This window comes from Manis pentadactyla, chromosome 1 (assembly GCF_030020395.1).
Source record: "Manis pentadactyla isolate mManPen7 chromosome 1, mManPen7.hap1, whole genome shotgun sequence".
NCBI classification, from domain to species: Eukaryota; Metazoa; Chordata; class Mammalia; order Pholidota; family Manidae; genus Manis; species Manis pentadactyla.
The window spans coordinates 93760571-93779995 of NC_080019.1; the positions used below are offsets into that span (position 1 = coordinate 93760571).

The window sequence follows — 19425 nt, forward strand, 5'->3', positions numbered from 1 at the left end:
AAAGTCTCATGCTCTGGGGAAATTTAAAAACTCCCCTTTGGTCTAGAGAGTTCAGAGGTCAGTCTCACCCTGTGCACCGCAGAAGGAGTGGAAAGGTTTTGGGGTGCAGATCTGAGTGTTTTTGTATGGATTCTGATCATACTGGTCTTAGGGTGGAGGTGGTTGAACTAATCCAGAGGTAATACTTCCTCTTCTTTCAGCACCCCTGTAATAAAACAGTTCCCCATTCTGGCCACTTGGCTGTGGGACTGAACAACTTGGCTCCACTATTATCACATGGAAGGCTCCAAGAGTAGTTCACTGAGTGCCCATATACATTCTGCTGAGGTAACTGCTAACATTTGCCATAACTTCTTTCTCTCTGTCTCCTACTTGAGCCTTCATTTCCTAAGAATAAAGATATTCTTTTATGCAAATGCATAAGAAATTCACATCTAAGAAGTGTAGTAATTTGATATCACCTAATATCAAGCCCATATGCAAATTTCTCCAGTTGACAGAAAAAAAACTTATCTATTGGTTTTGTAGGTAAATAGTCCAGTGAAGATTCATGTTTTGCATTTGTGCTGTAACTCTGGGGAGAGGAAATCCCAGGACAGAATACCTCTAAAACCGAAATCAGTCAAAAGGAGAAATAAAGTTTAAAACCCTCTTGTTGCTTACAGACTGCGGTCCAGGGCCGTTTCTCTTTCCTGCACCAGCAGAAGCAAGCCAGCACTCCCCACTAACCTCTCCCGTTCAGATCAGCCCTCCCTTGCCCAGGTAATTACCCATTGATATGGAGATGGACTATGTTCTCCACCCCTGAGGAATGCCTGTTGACATGCAGATGCACTAAAGCCAGGTGAGATATTCTGGAAATATTACAATTTTACCCACAGTGGTTATGTTTGTCTATTTTAATGCAGAGCAATCCTCCACCGATTTTGTTTCATGGCATTGACTTTTTGAAGACTCTAGGCTAGTTATCTGACAGAGGGTTCTCTTTCTTGATTTGTCTTTTTTTCCTCCTGATGTCATTTAACTTTTCTCTAGCTCTCACATTTCCTGTAAGCTAGAAGGAAAGTTGATCAGATGGCAAGGATCCTTCCTACTTTATGAGTTTGTTGCAGCAGTGGGAGATTTGAGTCTGGGTAAGTTTATTCTGGATTCAGTGAGACTGAGTCATGATAATGGAACACTGTGAGTAAAAAAAGGGTTTATACCGAGCTTTATTCTCACGTGGAGCACTATAATCACATCTGCATCCAAGTCTGCAATCTGCCTCTGTCTCCGCTAGGGAGAGAACTGGGCGGAGCTCTAACAGTTATGGCTCACTGACAACACTTGTGTAAGCACCTGCCTATGCAGTAGGCCAATTACCTCACTGCGCATGCACAGTGGGCAAGTAGATTAGGGTCAGGTGAGGATCCTGGCCATAGGAACTCCATTTTTCCTATAGAGGTGATCTTCATATTATGTCCCATCAGGGAGAACATAACATTAAATATTAACAGATAATATTAATTCTTAAATACATAATATTAGGTTGTTGGAAAATCCAATCTGAGGAGATCTCCCTGTGTTCTAGGTGAGACCTTAGTCAGGAGAGGGTTCTTCACTCTGGTGGAGAAGGAACTCACAAGCAGATCAAGCAGGTATAGACACAGTAGTTTCATAAAGAAAAAGTACACCCTTAAGAAGAAAGTGCAGGCCTACTGCAGAGATGAGCAGCCTGGTGGGGCTCTGGCTGGGTGGTCTTATAGCTGGAGTTTAATCAGAGGTTGGAATATTCACTGGGATAGGTGGGTTTTTCTCAGAATAGGGAGAGGATTTCCAAGAAATAGGGTAGCCTTTTTAGTCTTTAAATGGTCTGCCTTGGAACTGTCATGGCACCAAGGGGTGTGATTTTTAGTGTGATAATGAGTATATAATGGTATTTTGAGGTGAAGTCAGGGTCAACTTCTCCATGTTGGAACCAGTTTTGGCAGGTCTGTTATCTATAACCTCACTCCCCACATACTGAAAGAACAGTTTACGTGGAATGTTTAGGATGTAAACAAGCATCTAACTGAATGTAAACACTGGCCAAAGTCCCTAACCCCCTCCCTGCTCATATCTGCCTATGTACCTACTGTAACACCAGTGTCAATGGTCACTGAAATCTGAAGAGTCCTTCAGTATCCTCTATTATAAAGTCCATTTTCTCTTCTGTGGCTTGTAGATAATCTGTGGGTAGACTTTCTACCTCTTTGGAGGAGAAAGTCTTAGATCCTTGCAAGGAGAACACAGGTTCCAGATCCTTCCACATAGGTGGGTAGCGTATCATCAGGATCATTCTGGTACTTACAACTTCAGATTGCCTAGTGGTAGATGCTTCATTGAATTTAAATACTAGCTTCATTCAAAGAATTAAATTTGGATTTGGACCACTTAGTTCTTGTGGATAACTCTGGTAAAAACTGATACTTTCAACAAGGTCTTATGATGCACGTTTTTAGCAGATTTGATAAAATCCTGGTAGAGTTTCCTAAAGTTAGCTAGGCATACCTTATTTAAACTCCCAACTCCATTCTAATAACAGAAACAAATTAAGACTATGTAATACTGTGTGTCATCTGTGCCTGTGGTCTGGTCTCTGGCTCTATCATAAGTATCTGTGGGTGTGAGCTCATCTATTTAAGCTAATAAGCTCTGCCATGCAAGAGCTATGTCATTTGCTCTATATAACAATGACCACCTCAACTTCCACAAGAGAATTCTCAAAGGGCATCATCTATTCCAGACAAATAGAGAGTTCTAGAAAGCCTGTATCCCTACTTCTCAAAAGAGGAACAACCACTTCTCAAAGGAGGACAGTCTTTAGTAAATCAAAGTTAGTGGGTTGTATCATGGTTTTCATTTGTATCAGCGAATTAGCATCTACTCTTGTCCCTGCCAGTTGATCTGAATTTCATATCAGTCAACATTCTTAGTCCTAGACAGAAACTGCAAGGCAGAAGCTAGCCTTGAAAGTGACGTGGCATCATTTTTGCCACATTCTACTGATCAAAAGCAAGCAAAGGACTATTCAGAATTCAAGGGGAGGGTCTCAGGCAAGGACAAGATCCCCAGGATATGAGGCACACTGGTGGGGAGAGGAGACATATTTGGAAAGGTGCTGCCACACTGATATGGGCCAAATGAAAACTCAGATGTGTAGTATGAATCATACTGGTTCTTTGCTCAAAATTAGGTGGATCTGGATCATTTATTTAACTTCAGGCCTACCCATAACTACCCATCCCTAATTGTGACCCACATATTTGCATCAACTATAAATTAGTCCCACCATTTCTCTTTGTTTACAGATTCGTTGGTTCAACTACCTCTTCCTTATCTTCCTTTTTTCTGCAGAAGAGAAAAGAATAGGGGAGTAAAATATGCATTTAAAAACCATTTATGATAATTTGAAGTTTCTCTGAAAATAACAGGTAAATATAGGAGTTAAAATGTACCTACAACAAAACTACATTGGGTAGTAGCAGTGTAAGCCCAGGCACTGGATTCAGTTGGCCCTGTACAACTCTTCAAACCTAAATGATGGTTCTGATTCTTTTCCTGATTCCAGCCCTGGCAGGTAGTTGCACCCTTTTGCAAATGGTAAAATGATTGTTATCTGCTGATGTCTTTATCACAGCCTTTCTTCACCCCACCTTGGCTGTCACCTTGAGGTGACACCTTCACCTCACTAAGTAAAGGAAGTCCACTGATAAAAAAAAAAATAGGCAGGCTCCATTGCAAATAGATTAATATGGGAAAAATAGACCTCTCTGTATTTGGAAAGATGCTTTAGGACACTGGTCTTGTATTTTTCAAATTCTGTATTTCACTTTAGAAAAGTTGTATTCCAATACTTGTTTTTAAAAGGCTTTGAATGTCTCATGAATAACTAGTGGATCTGTGTGCTCATAGCTGCCCAACCTTTGTAGAATGCAAAACAGAGCCCTGGACAACAGACTGGGTAAGAAATCCTCCCAAATGAAATGAGTGAGAAGAAAAGGTCCAAACCTTCAATGATTATTTCCTTTGAGGCAGTCTTCTTGTTCTTTGTGTAGCATTTAGTACCTTGTAATTCAGTTATGTATTGCTGTAAAGCAAACCATCCCATATATTAGAAATATCCATTTAAAATTTTCAACAATACTAGGGGTTGGTTGAATGGTCCTCTGTGGTTTTGTCTGGACTTACAAAGTTATATTCAGTTGTAGCAGGGGTCAGCAAAATTTTATGTAAAAGGCCAGATAATACTTAGGCTTTGTTTCAATTGCATATTTTTCTTTGTCATATATTTATTCTACTTTTTACAAACCTTTAAAAAGCAAAAGCTACTCTTAGCCCAGGGGCCTGGATGAGGGCCAGATTTGGCCTGCAGGTTATAGTTTGGAGAGTCAGCTGAGCTGAAGGTGCAAAGTGTCCTCACATATCTGGTAGTTAGTGACACTACTGTCCCGTGAGGGCCCCAATTCTCCAGGAGAATCCTCTCATAAGGAGGAGGATGTGGCCTCTCCTGCTTCACAGGCTACATTGTTGCTCTGTGGGCAGCATGCAAGGAAGTAGAAGCAGATGTCAGACTGGTTAAGGCATAACCTGGGGAGTCAGACAAGGACGCTTTCTGTGCATCAGAGGAAACCAAGAGGCCAGCGCAGATTCAAAAGTTGAGCAAAGAAACTCTCCCATTGCTGCAGATTTGAGGCCACAGTCAGCTGAGTGAAGTGGCAGATTTCTATTGTGAGCCCTCCCAAGGGAGACAGTGTGCTGACACTGACCTTCACATTAGATTGGCTCTCAGAGCCTCATTCAGGTAACTTCAAACTGAATAATAAACTTTGAATTTAGAGCCTCCAGTGGCAACTACCATTCTTACTCTCTCCTTTGCCTAAATTGCCTTTCTCCAGCTCCAGCATTTCCTGTAAACTAGAAGAAAGGTTGGGAGTTTTGATTAGATGGCAGGAATTCTTCATACTTTATGATGCCTTTATGCTTTCCAGCCTGTTTCTAACCTAGTGAGCACTCACTTCCTCAGTACTTGCATGTAAGTATCTCTGCCATGAGATTATTAGCAACTTGAGAGAAGAGACAGTGTCCAACCACTCTGCTTTGCTATGATGTATCTTCAGTAGATACGTATGGAATTTAATTGAATAGCCTTACTGAGGCTGAAAGTCAGTTTGTTTGCTTACTTCACAAAAGCAAAACAAATTTCAGAATCCAGCATTACCTATAAATTCTGAAATAGCAGCATGCGTCAAAGAACTGCATTTCATACCCAGATACTACCCAATCAATCAGATGGTTAAACTTCCTACCAGTTTTCCAAATATATAATCAGAGTCAGGGAGCAGCAGTATGCTTAATGATAAATTTGAACTAGCAATCACCTTTAAGGCCATATTACATTGTAACTCTAAATTTGCACATGAAAAGTCAAAATGAAACAACAGTTTATAATATATGCTGTGTATGTTCTAAGGATTTGGAAAGGTTTCTTGCAAATGAAGAGGGCTTCTAATCTACAATAAATGCTGCTGCTAATTGCTTAGTTGAATTTTTTTATTGTGTTTTCTCCCAAATCTCATTGTAACTCTGTCTTCTTTCACTTGATGGAAAGCTTTGACAATTTATTATGTTTAGAAGCAGTGGGGGTGTATTTCTAGTTGATGATTTGTTATCCTATATTTTTTACTTGACTGTCCACATTTTTCATTCCTCTTCAGCATTTTCCTCCAGCATCTCCTGTCTTCCTGAACTAGACAGATGCTGCTGCTTTTGTGCAAACGCAGGCAGTATTTCCGCCTCCCGGCTGCTTCCTTTCATCCTGCTTGGATGCATATGCAGCGCTGATACTAGATAACGTGTACATGGCACTTGAACATTGACACAGTATAGTCACGTAAACTCTATCAGTTGATTATATTACAACAGTCCCATGGGATGGATATTATCACTACTTTCATTTGGCAGGTAGGGAAACTGGTGAACAAACATCCGAGAATACCTCAAATATAATGTATTCAAGTCAGCCTCATAAAATTTGTTTATTTGCCTGAATTTCTGAGTTTGTTAAAAGGAGCCCCATTTATCAGTCATCTGCATTGCACCCTCAGTTCTTCCGTCCCCTTATTCCACACATCCAGTCAACCACCAAGACTGAATTCTCTCTCTCTCAGACCCCTGTCCTTCTGATGCTTCCCCTCCTCCCCAGAAAGCCTCACCTGTCACCTGGTCTTTCTATCTGCTCCTCTATCTTCCAAGCTGCCTGTCTGGTGCTTCATATTAGATGAGGGCTGTCTTTCTCAAACCCAGATCTTGTCATGAACTCGTTTTAAATTGGTCAATGGTTCCCCACAGAGCATAATCCAAATGACTACAAAGCTCTTTACAAATCTGCCTCAGCCTACCAGCTTCTGCTTTTCCAGTTCCTGTTTGGCTATAGTTTCATGAGCTTTACTTTGCACCCACTGTCCCCTCAGAATGCAATTTCACTGTCTGGTTACCTCCACCCTAGAACCATATGCTGGAATTCCACCTGACTCATGCAAGGCCTATGTTTTCTATAGTAGTGCTTCTCAAACCTAAATGTACAAGAGAATCGTGGGGGCTGGCATAGAGAGTCTTGTTAAAAACAGATTCTGATTCAGTAGGTCCCGGATGGGGCACGAGATTCTACATTATAACAAACTGATTGGTGATAGGATATACCTGGTTGGTGGACCACACTTGAGCAGAAGAGTCGAGAACTGCACTGTCCAATAGAACTTTCTATGATGATAAAAATGCTCTCTGTTTTCTAATAACATTGGTACTAGTCACTTGTAGCTATTGAGCACTTGAAATGTAGCCAACAAAACTGAGGAACTGGATTTTTCACTTTACTATTTAAATTTAAATAGCTGTATGTGACTATGTAACCACCATACTGAACAATAAGATGTGCATGTGACCCTTTTGATCCTTCAAAACTCAGTTCTGTTAAAAAGAAAAAAATGGGCCCAACATGGCATCACTCCTGCTAGGCAAAGCCACCAAAATGGGGCTGATTACTTAACCCAATTGCAGTTTCAACCGCTCCCAGAAATGTATTTATCTGGTCAAACACCTTTCTGGTCAGCATCAATAAGATAATCTATCATGTGTGCCCTTTCCATCCCACAAAGGTATCCACCTAATAGGACCCTTTTGTCCCCAAGTCTCCTGTCAGTCTAGACTGAGCTGTTAACCCTGGACTGTAAAGCCAAGTAGAGCGGGAACTCAATGCAAAAAGAGCAGAGTACAACTGAGAACAACTCACCAATGGCCCTCAGAGATGGCGAGAAAGACAAGGATTCCAAAATAATCCATTTCTATTTATGACTTCCTTGTCCTACCTTTAAAAACCTCTCCCTTCAGAGCATCTCTCTACTTGCTAGATGGGATGCTGACCAATTTATGAATTGCTTAATAAAGCTGATTATATCTTCAAATTTACATGATTTTTAACAGATTTGATGGCAGCTATGGGGTCCAAAGCACTCAGGCACAACGAGAAACACATCTATGGAATTCAAGGACAATGAGGAACACAGTTGTGGTGCTCACGAACACTTCTGAGTTCTCTTGCCATCTCTGAGGGCCATTGGTGAATTGCTCTTAGTTGAACTCTGCTCTTTTTGCATTGAGTTCCTGATATGATTAGCTTTACAGTCCAGGGTTAACAGGTCAGTCTAGACTGACAGGAGGCTTTACCAGAGATCCAGAGTTTAGTCCTTGGTTCATCCACAGTTCCACAGTGGAATCCCTTTCCCAGGTCAGTCCAGTCTCTGTTCACTGAGGTTTGCTGGTTTAATCCCTTCCCCAAATCTAGTGTACAGTCTCATATACTGGAGTCTGCTGATTTAGTCCAAACTGGAAATTGCTGGCAGCGTGCACAGGACCTTCTATCGGCCAGTCCACAGAGACATCTTATGGTCTCTGCTGGTGTGTTGAGGTGTACATGTTTGTTTGTCTTGTTTTATATAAATGAAAGCATTGTTAAAGGGAATCTCAGAAGCCAAAAGCCACAAAAATGGGGGGGGCATGGTTTGAGCATTTAGAGGCTGTTAGAGTGTATGCCACCTCAAGAACACTCCCGTGATAGGATAAATTAGTCACAGAACAGGTTAGATTGACATTAGGTTACCTGCCAACTTCAAGAAAATGTCCATGCAACAAGGTACACTGAAACACATACAGTTCCCAACTCTGTGGCACATCCCTTTTAGGTATTAGATCTGGCTGTGAGAAGCCCAAAGGCTTTAGCCAATGGCATCCTTTAATTTCTAAAGAGTCAGGCATGCCACTTTCTGGCACTAAAAACTATGTTCCCAGAAGGTATGACTAGTAAAAATGACAAAATGTTACTAAGCTTGTTTTGTGTCCTGAGAACTTGGTTTAATAGCCATCAGGTTGGAGGCCCTATGACTGGACAGAAATGTGAGTTATATCCCATTTGCAACAGAGATAGCTGGACAGAAATATGGATCAAACTCCATTTGCAGCTAGGGTTCTACCAAACTGCTGCCAGCTTCCAGAGGCATTATAATCTAGAATAACTATGGTTAGTATGAGGAGCATTCCAGTTAGATAAAATCATTTAAAAAGTGCACTTAAAGTTTTCAGAATTCCAGAGTAACTTCATTAAACGTTTCATTGCAAAAAGTTGATAAGAAATTAAAGATATGAGGTACCTAAAACAAGATATAAAACTGACATTAATCCAAATACTCCCCTCTCCTCCTCTGAATACTCATTTTGGTAATCCTGTGTCTGAACTGTTTTTCCAATTCAGACTACATGACCATAAACAGGAGTCCACCAAGTTAATGACCTTACAGACAGCCCCATATGGGCCCCTCCTAGAGTTGATGAAACTATGGAATTTTCTAGTAAACTACTATATTTTTCCCTTAAGCAGCCAAAGGGAAGATTTCATAGGTACCAGGGCATGCAGAGGGGGGCTTGGAAAAACTGGCAGAAGCCAGAAAAGGGTGAAAATTCTTTCTGGAAGAAGTTCTTCTGAATCTCTGTGTGTAGTGCTCAGTCAAGAGAGGAAAATGAAATTTCATGCAATGCCATCCTTTCCAAATCCAGACCCATTGCTTAATGATCCTTTCTCTCCCTGTGATAACTATTGCCTTTTTGCTCATCTTGTTTTACATCCTAACAACTGGGCTTTGCTTTCTGCCTGTCTGGGCCATTCAGGTTATTGATTCTTTTGGATGTCTTTGAAAGTGGCTGTAGATCTTGGGAAGGTGGTATCCTTTGCACCATCTTTTGAGATACCTTTTATACCCAAGGGGTATTATTCAATACTGCCAAACATATTTAGTGTTTTCCCTGGCTGAACACTGACAAGATATTAAAATAATTTTAAAGTAACCCTGTAGTCAAAAAGTTGGCCTGATTGAAGCTAATATTCAGAGCTAGATAGGAATTTAAGGGCCCCCTCCTCTAAGTTAAAATTAAACCTATGCACCCAGATTTTTTTAAAAAAAGCAAATTGAGAATATTGTAGTTTGATAGGTAGATCAGCCTATGATGTCATTTAAGTTACAACCTAATTCTTTGAGGAATGAAAGCAACTATTCTTATATATATGTACAAAACTAGACATGATTCTACCCATTCCTTTTCACCAGTCCCAAACCTCCCCTATTTATCTGAAAGGGCTTGTAACCCCTCTGGGAATTCTTATCTAGATCATCTAGATTCCTAAGACTGAGGGGAGAAAAAAGAAAAAAAGAGGACTTTGAAAAATACAAATGGCTATAAAACATCTTTGCCCAAAATCTAGCCCACAGCTTCTATAAGATTGTTAGTAAAGACAAATATGAAAGCCAGCTTAAATTTGTTGATTTAATAAAAATAGACATGTCTTTCAGAGTTATCAACATTAAGTATAACTTTATTCTACCTATGTTTACTAACAATAAACTCATAACAACTTTTAGAAAACATTTATAATTATATCATTAGAGGGCTCATATTTTTCCCAAATATTACATTATGAACATTTTCAAACATATTCCAAGTTTGAAGAAATTTTATAGGGAACGTCTATATATCTACTGCCTAGATTCTATCATTAACATTTTACTGTACTTGCTTTTTCATGTATATATTTCCTCTCTCTATCCATTCATCAATCCATGTTGTTTTATGATACATTCTGCAAACACCAGTATACTGTTCTTTAAATACTTCTGCATAAATATCATTAATCAGATTTCAATATTTGTTTATAGGTGTTTCTTCTGATAAAAATTTAAATACAATGAGATACACAAATCTTAAGTTTACATTCACTGATTTTTGACAAATGAATATAGCTGTGTAACTAAACTCCTTTCCAGAGGGTAAATATTAGTAATATATAAAGAGCTCTTAAAAAATGGAAAAGAAAAATATCAACACAATAGAAAAATGAGTAAAAGATATGAACAGACAGTTCCACAAAGAAATACAGATGGCCCTTAAACATATGAAAAGACATTTCCCTGCCCATAGTATAGAAATATTTAACAAAGAACAATAGAAAGGAAATTAAGGAAATAGTTCCATTCACAATAGCATTACAAAAACCTTAGGAATTAACTAAGGAAGTGAAAGACTCATACACTGAAAACTATAAAACATCACATGAAGAAATGAAAGAAGACCTAAACAAATGGAAAGACATCCAGTATTGATGAACTGAAACACTTAATGTTAAGATGTCAGTACTACCCAAAGTGGTCTACAGATTCAATAAAATCCATATCAGAATACCAATAGAATCTTTTGCAGAAATAGAAAAATTCATCCTAAAATTATAAGATGAATTTAAGGGAATCTCAAGGGACCCCAAATAGCCAAAACCATCCTGAAAAAAAAAACAAGTCATCAGTCTCACACGTCCTGACTTTAAAATTCTTTACAAAGCTATAGAAATTAAAACAGTGTGGTACTGGCATAAAAACAGTGATATAGATCAATGGAACAGAATAGAGAGCCCAGAAATAAGCCCTTATATATATGTTCAGATGATTTTTCAACAAGGATGCCAATACCACTCATGGTAAATGTACAGTCTTTTCAACAAATGGTGCTAGAAAACTTGGATATCCATGTCCAAAAGAATGAAGTTGGACTCTTACCTAATATCACTTTTAAAAATTAACTCAAAATGGATAACAGACCCATACAGAAAAATTAAAACTATAAAACTAATAGAAGAAAATAGAGGGGAAAGTCTTCATGACTTTGGATTCTTCTCACTACTTGTAGAAAGGCAAGATATATAACTACTATAACAGGGAATTTGGTAATGTCTAGAAAAATGAAGCATTTACTCTTTGACTCAACAATCTCACTTCTAGTAATGTATCCCAAAGATATACCTGGAAAAATATGAAATTACAGGTATAAAGCTACTTATGGTATGGAATACTCTCTCAAGGCTATATTGTTAAGTGAAATAAATCAAGGTACAGGATAATGTATCTTTTGTGTGAGAAATGGTAGGAATATATTTGTATGGTGGGAAAACATTTTTTAATATTTTTCAAAAGTAACAATGAGGAGGATCACGGGAAGATGGCGGCATGAGTAGTTCAGAGGAAATATCCTCCCCCAAACATATATATTTATGAAAATACAATAAATACAACTATTCCTAAAAGAGACACCAGTGGATGCAGTACAACAGCCAGGATACATCTACATCTGTGAGAACTCAACATCACATAAAGGGGGTAAGATACAAGCCGCGGCCAGGCGGGACCCGAACGCTCCTCTGCCCCAAAACCTGGTGGAAAGAAAGGAGTCAGAACGGGGAGGGAGTGAAAGCCCAGGACTGCTAAACAACCAGCTCTAGAAATCCGCACCTGGAAGTCAGACACAAGGTGCACGGTGTGCTGGATATTAGAGAAACAGAAAAGCAAAACCTGTGGGCAGGTCCCCGCAACCGGCGCCCCTGAGACAAAAGAAAAGCGAGTGCTTTCTGCAAGTCTTAAAGAGACAAGGACCCCATAGCTGGACGAAGGTGTCCCAGCACACTTAGCCAGCAGCTGGGAATCCCAGGGAAACTTAGGTGCCCTAAACCCTGGGGAGGCAGTGCAGCCCTGGAGACCCTCATGGCACTAAGCAGCCTGCCAGTCATTCCTCCAACTGGAGCAGACCCTGACACACCAGCCCAGTAGCAGGAGAGTAGCATCGTGTGCCGGGGACGGCAGCACCAGAAGGGACCAGGAGCAGAGCCGTGTGCCAATGGCGCAGGAGGGGACCAGGAGAGGCTTGTGCGAGCCCGCAGCGGTGCAACCGAACAGCCTGGGCACGGCTCACGAACCGGTGGCAGTGGAGCCAGAGGAGCCCGGTTGAGGCCCACGAAGGAGAGCCCTGCGCACACCTGCAGTGGAGCCAGAGGGAGCAGACAAGCTCCCAGCCGAACACACAGCTGCCTGGGCCAGACCCAAAGGCTGCTGCTGCTACACAGCTGCCCGGCAGGGGCGTTCCTAGCATGGAGGAGCACACCTGGCGTGCCTGCCACTCCCTGCGTGCTGCTCTGACGGAGACCCCACCCACAGCAGCTTAGGGGACTAACCTGGTGGCTGCTCCAGGAGAGCAGGTAACCGTCCAGGCAGCGGAGAAGGGCAAGGCATCCAGCAAGCAGGAAAGGACTTTCTTCTCCCAGCAGACACACCCACAACCTGCCTACAGCCACAGCTATCACCATGAAAAGGCAAAAAATTTAGTCCAGTCCAAGATAGTTCAAACAACACATGAAAAAGGATCTGCAGAGGCAGACCTACCCAGTCTCCCTGAAAAAGAATTCAAAATAAAAATCATAAACATGCTGACAGAGCTGCAGAGAAATATGCAAGAGCTAAGGGATGAAGTCCGGAGGGAGATTACAGATGTCCGGAGGGAGATGACAGAAGTGAAACAAACTCTGGAAGGATTTATAAGCAGAATGGATAAGATGCAAGAGGCCATTGATGGAATAGAAATCAGAGAACAGGAACGCATAGAAGCTGATGCAGAGAGAGATCAAAGGATCTCCAGGAATGAAACAATATTAAGAGAACTGTGTGACCAATCCAAAAGGAACAATATCCGCATTATAGGGGTACCAGAGGAAGAAGATAGAGAAAAAGGGATAGAAAGTGTCTTTGAAGAAATAATTGCTGAGAACTTCCCCAAACTGGGAGAGGAAATAGTTGCTCAGGCTATGGAGGCACACAGAACTCCTGAGAGATGGGACGCAAAGAGGACAACACCAGGACACATAATAATTAAAATGGCAAAGATCAAGGACAGGGACAGAGTATTAAAGGCAGCCAGAGAGAGAAAAAAGGTCACCTACAAAGGAAAACCCATCAGGCTATCATCAGACTTCTCAACAGAAACCTTACAGGCCAGAAGAGAATAGCATGATATATTTAATGCAATGAAACAGAAGGGCCTTGAACCAAGGATACTGTATCCAGCACGATTATCATTTAAATATGAAGGAGGGATTAAACAATTCCCAGACAAGCAAAAGTTGAGGGAATTTGCCTCCCACAAACCACCTCTACAGGGCATCCTACAGGGACTGCTCTAGATGGGAGCACTCCTAAAAAGAGCACACAACAAAACACCCAACATATGAAGAAGGGAGGAGGAGGAATAAGAAGGGAGAGAAATAATCATCAGACTGTGTTTATAACAGCTCAATAAGCGAGTTAAGTCAGACAGTAAGGTAGTAAACAAGTTAACCTTGAACCTTTGGTAACCATGAATCTAAAGCCTGCAATAGCAATAAGTACATATCTTTCAATAATCACCCTAAATGTAAATGGACTGAATGCACCAATCAAAAGACACAGAGTAATAGAATGGATAAAAAAGCAAGACCCATCTATATGCTGCTTACAAGAAACTCACCTCAAACCCAAACACATGCACAGATTAAAAGTCAAGGGATGGAGAAAGATATTTCACGCAAACAACAGAGAGAAAAAAGCAGGTGTTGCAATAGTAGTATCAGACAAAATAGACTTCAAAATAAAGTAACAAGAGATAAAGAAGGACATTACATAATGATAAAGGGCTCAGTCCAACAAGAGGATATAACCATTATAAACATATATGCACCCAATACAGGAACACCAATATATGTGAAACAAATACTAACAGAAGTAAAGGAGAAAATAGAATGTAATGCATTCATTTTGGGAGACTTTAACACACCACTAACTCCAAAGGACAGATCCACCAGACAGAAAATAAGTAAGGACACAGAGGCACTGAACAACACACTAGAACAGATGGACCTAATAGACATCTATAGAACTCTACATCCAAAAGCAACAGGATGCACATTCTTCTCAAGTGCACATGGAACATTCTCCAGAATAGACCACATACTAGGCCACAAAAAGAGCCTCAGAAAATTCCAAAAGATTGAAATCCTACCAACCAACTTCTCAGACCACAAAGGTATAAAACTAGAAATAAATTGTACAAAGAAAGCAAAGAGGCTCACAAACACATGGAGGCTTAACAACATGTTCCTAAATAATCAACGGATCAATGACCAAATTAAAATGGAGATCCAGCAATATATGGAAACAAATGACAACAACGACACAAAGCCCCAACTTCTGTGGGACACAGCAAAAGCAGTCTTAAGAGGAAAGTATATAGCAATCCAGGCATATTTAAAGAAGGAAGAACAATCCCAAATGAATAGTCTAATGTCACAATTATCGAAATTGGAAAAAGAAGAACAAATGAGGCCTAAGGTCAGCAGACGGAGGGACATAATAAAGATCAGAGAAGAAATAAATAAAATTGAGAAGAATAAAACAATAGCAAAAATCAATGAAACCAAGAGATGGTTCTTTGAGAAAATAAACAATATAGATAAGCCTCTAGCCAGACTTATTAAGACGAAAAGAGAGTCAACACACATCAACAGTATCAGAAACAATAAAGGAAAAATTATGATGGACCCCACAGAAATACAAAGAATTATTAGAGAATACTATGAAAACCTATATGCTAACAAGCTGGAAAACCTAGGAGAAATGGACAACTTCCTAGAAAAATACAACCTTCCAAGATTGACCCAGAAAGAAACAGAAAATCTAAACAGACCAATTACCAGCAACAAAATTGAAGTGGTAATCAAAAAACTACCAAAGAACGAAACCCCTGGGCCAGATGGATTTACCTCGGAATTTTATCAGACATGTAGAGAAGATATAACACCCATTCTTCTTAAAGTTTTCCAAAAAATAGAAGAGGAGGGAATACTCCCAAACTCATTCTATGAAGCCAACATCACCCTAATACCAAAACCAGGCAAAGACCCCACTAAAAACGAAAACTACAGACCAATATCCCTGATGAACGTAGATGTAAAAATACTCACCAAAATATTAGCAAACTGAATTCAAAAATACATCAAGAAGATCATACACCATGACCAAGTGGGATTCATCCCAGGGATGCAAGGATGGTACAACATTTGAAAATCCATCAACATCATCCACCACATCAGCAAAAAGAAGGACAAAAACCACATGATCATCTCCATAGATTCTGAAAAAGCATTCGACAAAATTCAACATCCATTCATGATAAAAACTCTCAAAAAAATGGATATAGAGGGCAAGTACCTCAACATAATAAAGGCCATATATGATAAACCCACAGCTAACATCATACTGAACAGCGAGAAGCTGAAAGCTTTTCCTCTGAGATTGGGAACAAGACAGGGATGCCCACTCTCCCCACTGTTATTCAACGTGGTACTGGAGGTCCTAGCCACGGCAATCAGACAAAACAAAGAAATACAAGGAATCCAGATTGGTAAAGAAGAAGTCAAATTGTCACTATTTGCAGATGACATGATATTGTACATAAAAAACCCTAAAGACTCCATGCAAAACTACTAGAACTAATATCGGAATTCAGCAAAGTTGCAGGATACAAAATCAACACACAGAAATCTGTAGCTTTCCTATACACTAACATTGAACTAATAGAAAGAGAAATCAGGAAAAAATTCCATTCACAATAGCATCAAAAAGAATAAGATACCTAGGAATAAACCTAACCAAGGAAGTGAAAGACCTATACCCTGAAAACTAGAAGACACTCTTAAGAGAAATTAAAGAGGTCACTAACAAATGGAAACTCATCCCATGCTCCTGGTTAGGAAGAATTGATATTGTCAAAATGGCCATCCTGCCCAAAGCAATATAAAGATTTGATGCAATCCCTATCAAATTACCAACAGCATTCTTCAGGGACCTGGAACAAATAGTTCAAAAATTCATATGGAACTGCCAAAGACCCCGAATAGCCAAAGCAATCCTGAGAAGGAAGAATAAAGTGGGGGGGATCTCGTTCCCCAACTTCAAACTCTACTACAAAGTCACGGTAATCAAGACAATTTGGTACTGGCACAAGAACAGAGCCACAGACTAGTGGAACAGAATAGAGACTCCAGACATTAACCCAAACATATATGCCAATTAATAAAAGATAAAGGAGCCATGGACATACAATGGGGAAATGACAGTCTCTTCAACAGATTGTGTTGGCAAAACTGGACAGCTACATGTAAGAGAATGAAACTGGATCACTGTCTAACCCCATACACAAAATTAAACTCCAAATGGATCAAAGACCTGAATGTAAGTCATGAAACCATAAAACTCTTAGAAAAAAACATAGGCAAAAATCTCATGGACATAAACATGAGTGACTTCTTCATGAACATATCTCCCCGGGCAAGGGAAACAAAGGCAAAAATGAACAAGTGGGACTATATCAAGCTAAAAAGCTTCTGTACAGCAAAGGACACCATCAATAGAACAAAAAGGTATCCTACAGTATGGGAGAACATATTCATAAATGACAGATTCGATAAAGGATTGACATCCAAAATATCTAAAGAGCTCACACGCCTCAACAAAGAAAAAGCAAATAATCCAATTAAAAAATGGGTAGAGATGCTGAATAGACAGTTCTCTAAAGAAGAAATTCAGATGGCCAACAGACACATGAAAAGATGCTCCACATCGCTTGTCATCAGATAAATGCAAATTAAAACCACAATGATATATCACCTCACACCAGTAAGGATTGCCATCATCGAAAAGACAAACAACAACAAATGTTGGTGAGGTTGTGGAGAAAGGGGAACCCTCCTACACTGCTGGTGGGAATGTAAATTAGTTCAACCATTGTGGAAAGCAGTATGGAGGTTCCTCAGAATGCTCAAAATAGAAATACCATTTGACCCAGGAATTCCACTTCTAGGAATTTTCCCTAAGAATGCAGTACTCCAGTTTGAAAAAGACAGATGCACCCCTATGTTTATCGCTACACTATTTACAATAGCCAAGATATGCAAGCAACCTAAATGTCCATCAGTAGATGAATGGATAAAGAAGATGTGGTACATATACACAATGGAATATTACTCAGCCATAAGAATAAAACAGATCCTACCATTTGCAACAACATGGATGGAGCTAGAGGGTATTATGCTCAGTGAAATAAGCCAGGCGGAGAAAGACAAGTACCAAATGATTTCACTCATATGTGGAGTATAAGAACAAAGGAAAACTGTAGGAACAAAACAGCAGCAGAAGCACAGAACCCAAGAATGGACTAATAGTTTCCAAAGGGAAAGGGACTGGAGAGGATGGGTGGGAAGGGAGGGATAAGGGCGGGGAAAAAGAAAGAGGGTGTTACGATTAGCATGTATAGTGCGTGGGGGGCACAGGGAGGGCTGTGCAACACAGAGAAGACAAGTAGTGATTTTACAGCATCTTACTATGCAGATGGACAGTGACTGTGGAGGGGTATGTGGGGGGGTCTTGGTGAAGGGGGGAGCCTAGTAAACATAATGTTCTTCATGTAATTGTAGATTAATGATACCAAAAAAAAAAGGTAAGAATGAAATGAAATATCAAAAACTAACAAAAAGGGTTTCCTATACTGGGAGAGAGAATGCAGGATGAAGGGGACAGAGGAAAACATTCTGTGGATGCATCTTATATAGTTTGGCTTCAGAACCATATTGCATTTTATGTAATTAGAAAACAGGTAAAATAAATCCCTAAAATCAGAAACGAATGTCGTAACCATATATCAGTTTGGTGCCATAACTGTGTAGAGAAAATAATTCCCTTATTTTAAAATATAGTACATCCCTAGTAGGGTATATTATAGAGAAAAAAAAAACTGTTAAAGAAATTTTACACTGCATTTGGTTGTCTTATTGTAGTACTAATAGTAACGTGATGTAGTGGAAAAAGCAAATAAATAATTATGTTAATGTCATTAGAAATTGAGGCTTTCACAGTAAGAGAAAAGAGATAAAGTACAAAATAAGAGTTAAGTAAAAACAGAATAATAACTGCAATGAATTGAAACATCAAATATATATACAAATTTGTGAGTTCATGATGATGCTTTAAAACACATATTTGGTTACCGTTGGAGATTGCTAAATTACCAAGTCACCATACTAAATATTGATAATAAAGAGTGAAAAATCAAGTGTCCTACCTTTCCTGTATAAAGAAAATAATGAGGAAAAGTTCTTTTTTGCAGATGAATTTCAGCTAATGAATAAAGAAGTGATGATAGAATAGACTGTCACCATTTTGTATCCTCTAATGAAGTAAAGTCTATCTAGGAAACTATTACCTAAGGCTACTGCTCCTAAAACCATTAGGGAAAATCTTGATAGGGAACTTTAAAATGGAGAAAACTGGCTGACACCACTGGAACCCAGTGATCAGTTTTAACAACAATAAACTGGGACAACTGATAATGTGTGAGCCTTGGGTGTGATGTAATTTGAAGAAAATAGCACCATCAGTGAAGTATTCTTGCATTAAAATCTAACCAGGCTTCTAGATCTAACCTATTTTAAAGGAAAATCAGGGGATAGAGGAAATACTAAAGCAGTGATAGGAGGAAAACCAGTAGCCTAAAATAATTTTATCAGGCAAAATGGAATGAAAATAAATTAACTAAAATTTCAACTCCAGACCCAGAAAGAGAACAGTTAAAGAAACCAAAAGAAAGCAGGAAGAAGAAATGAATAAAGGTTAAAAAGCAGAAATTAATTATTGGAAAAAGGGAAGAATTTGTAAATAAATCTTTGGAAAAAATAAACTAAATAGACAAACAGCCAGCTACTCTAATCAAGAAAAGAAAAAAAAAAGATTAAAAAAAGTAATGAAAAGGAGAAACAAACATTAAAACAGAAGAAATTTTTAAAAGTTTAAGAGACTTCAAAAGAGATTTACCCATCATGCAAATACATTTGAAAACCTAACCGAAATAAATAATTCCCTATGAAACTAAAATTTCCAAAACTGTGTCCTTAGTAGATAT

The 19425-nt window shown here is 39.3% G+C and overlaps 1 pseudogene; it reads left to right on the forward strand.

Moving 5' to 3' along the window:
• LOC130679506 (uncharacterized) overlaps positions 1-19425 on the forward strand; it is a 39480-nt pseudogene that overhangs the window by 1565 nt on the left and 18490 nt on the right.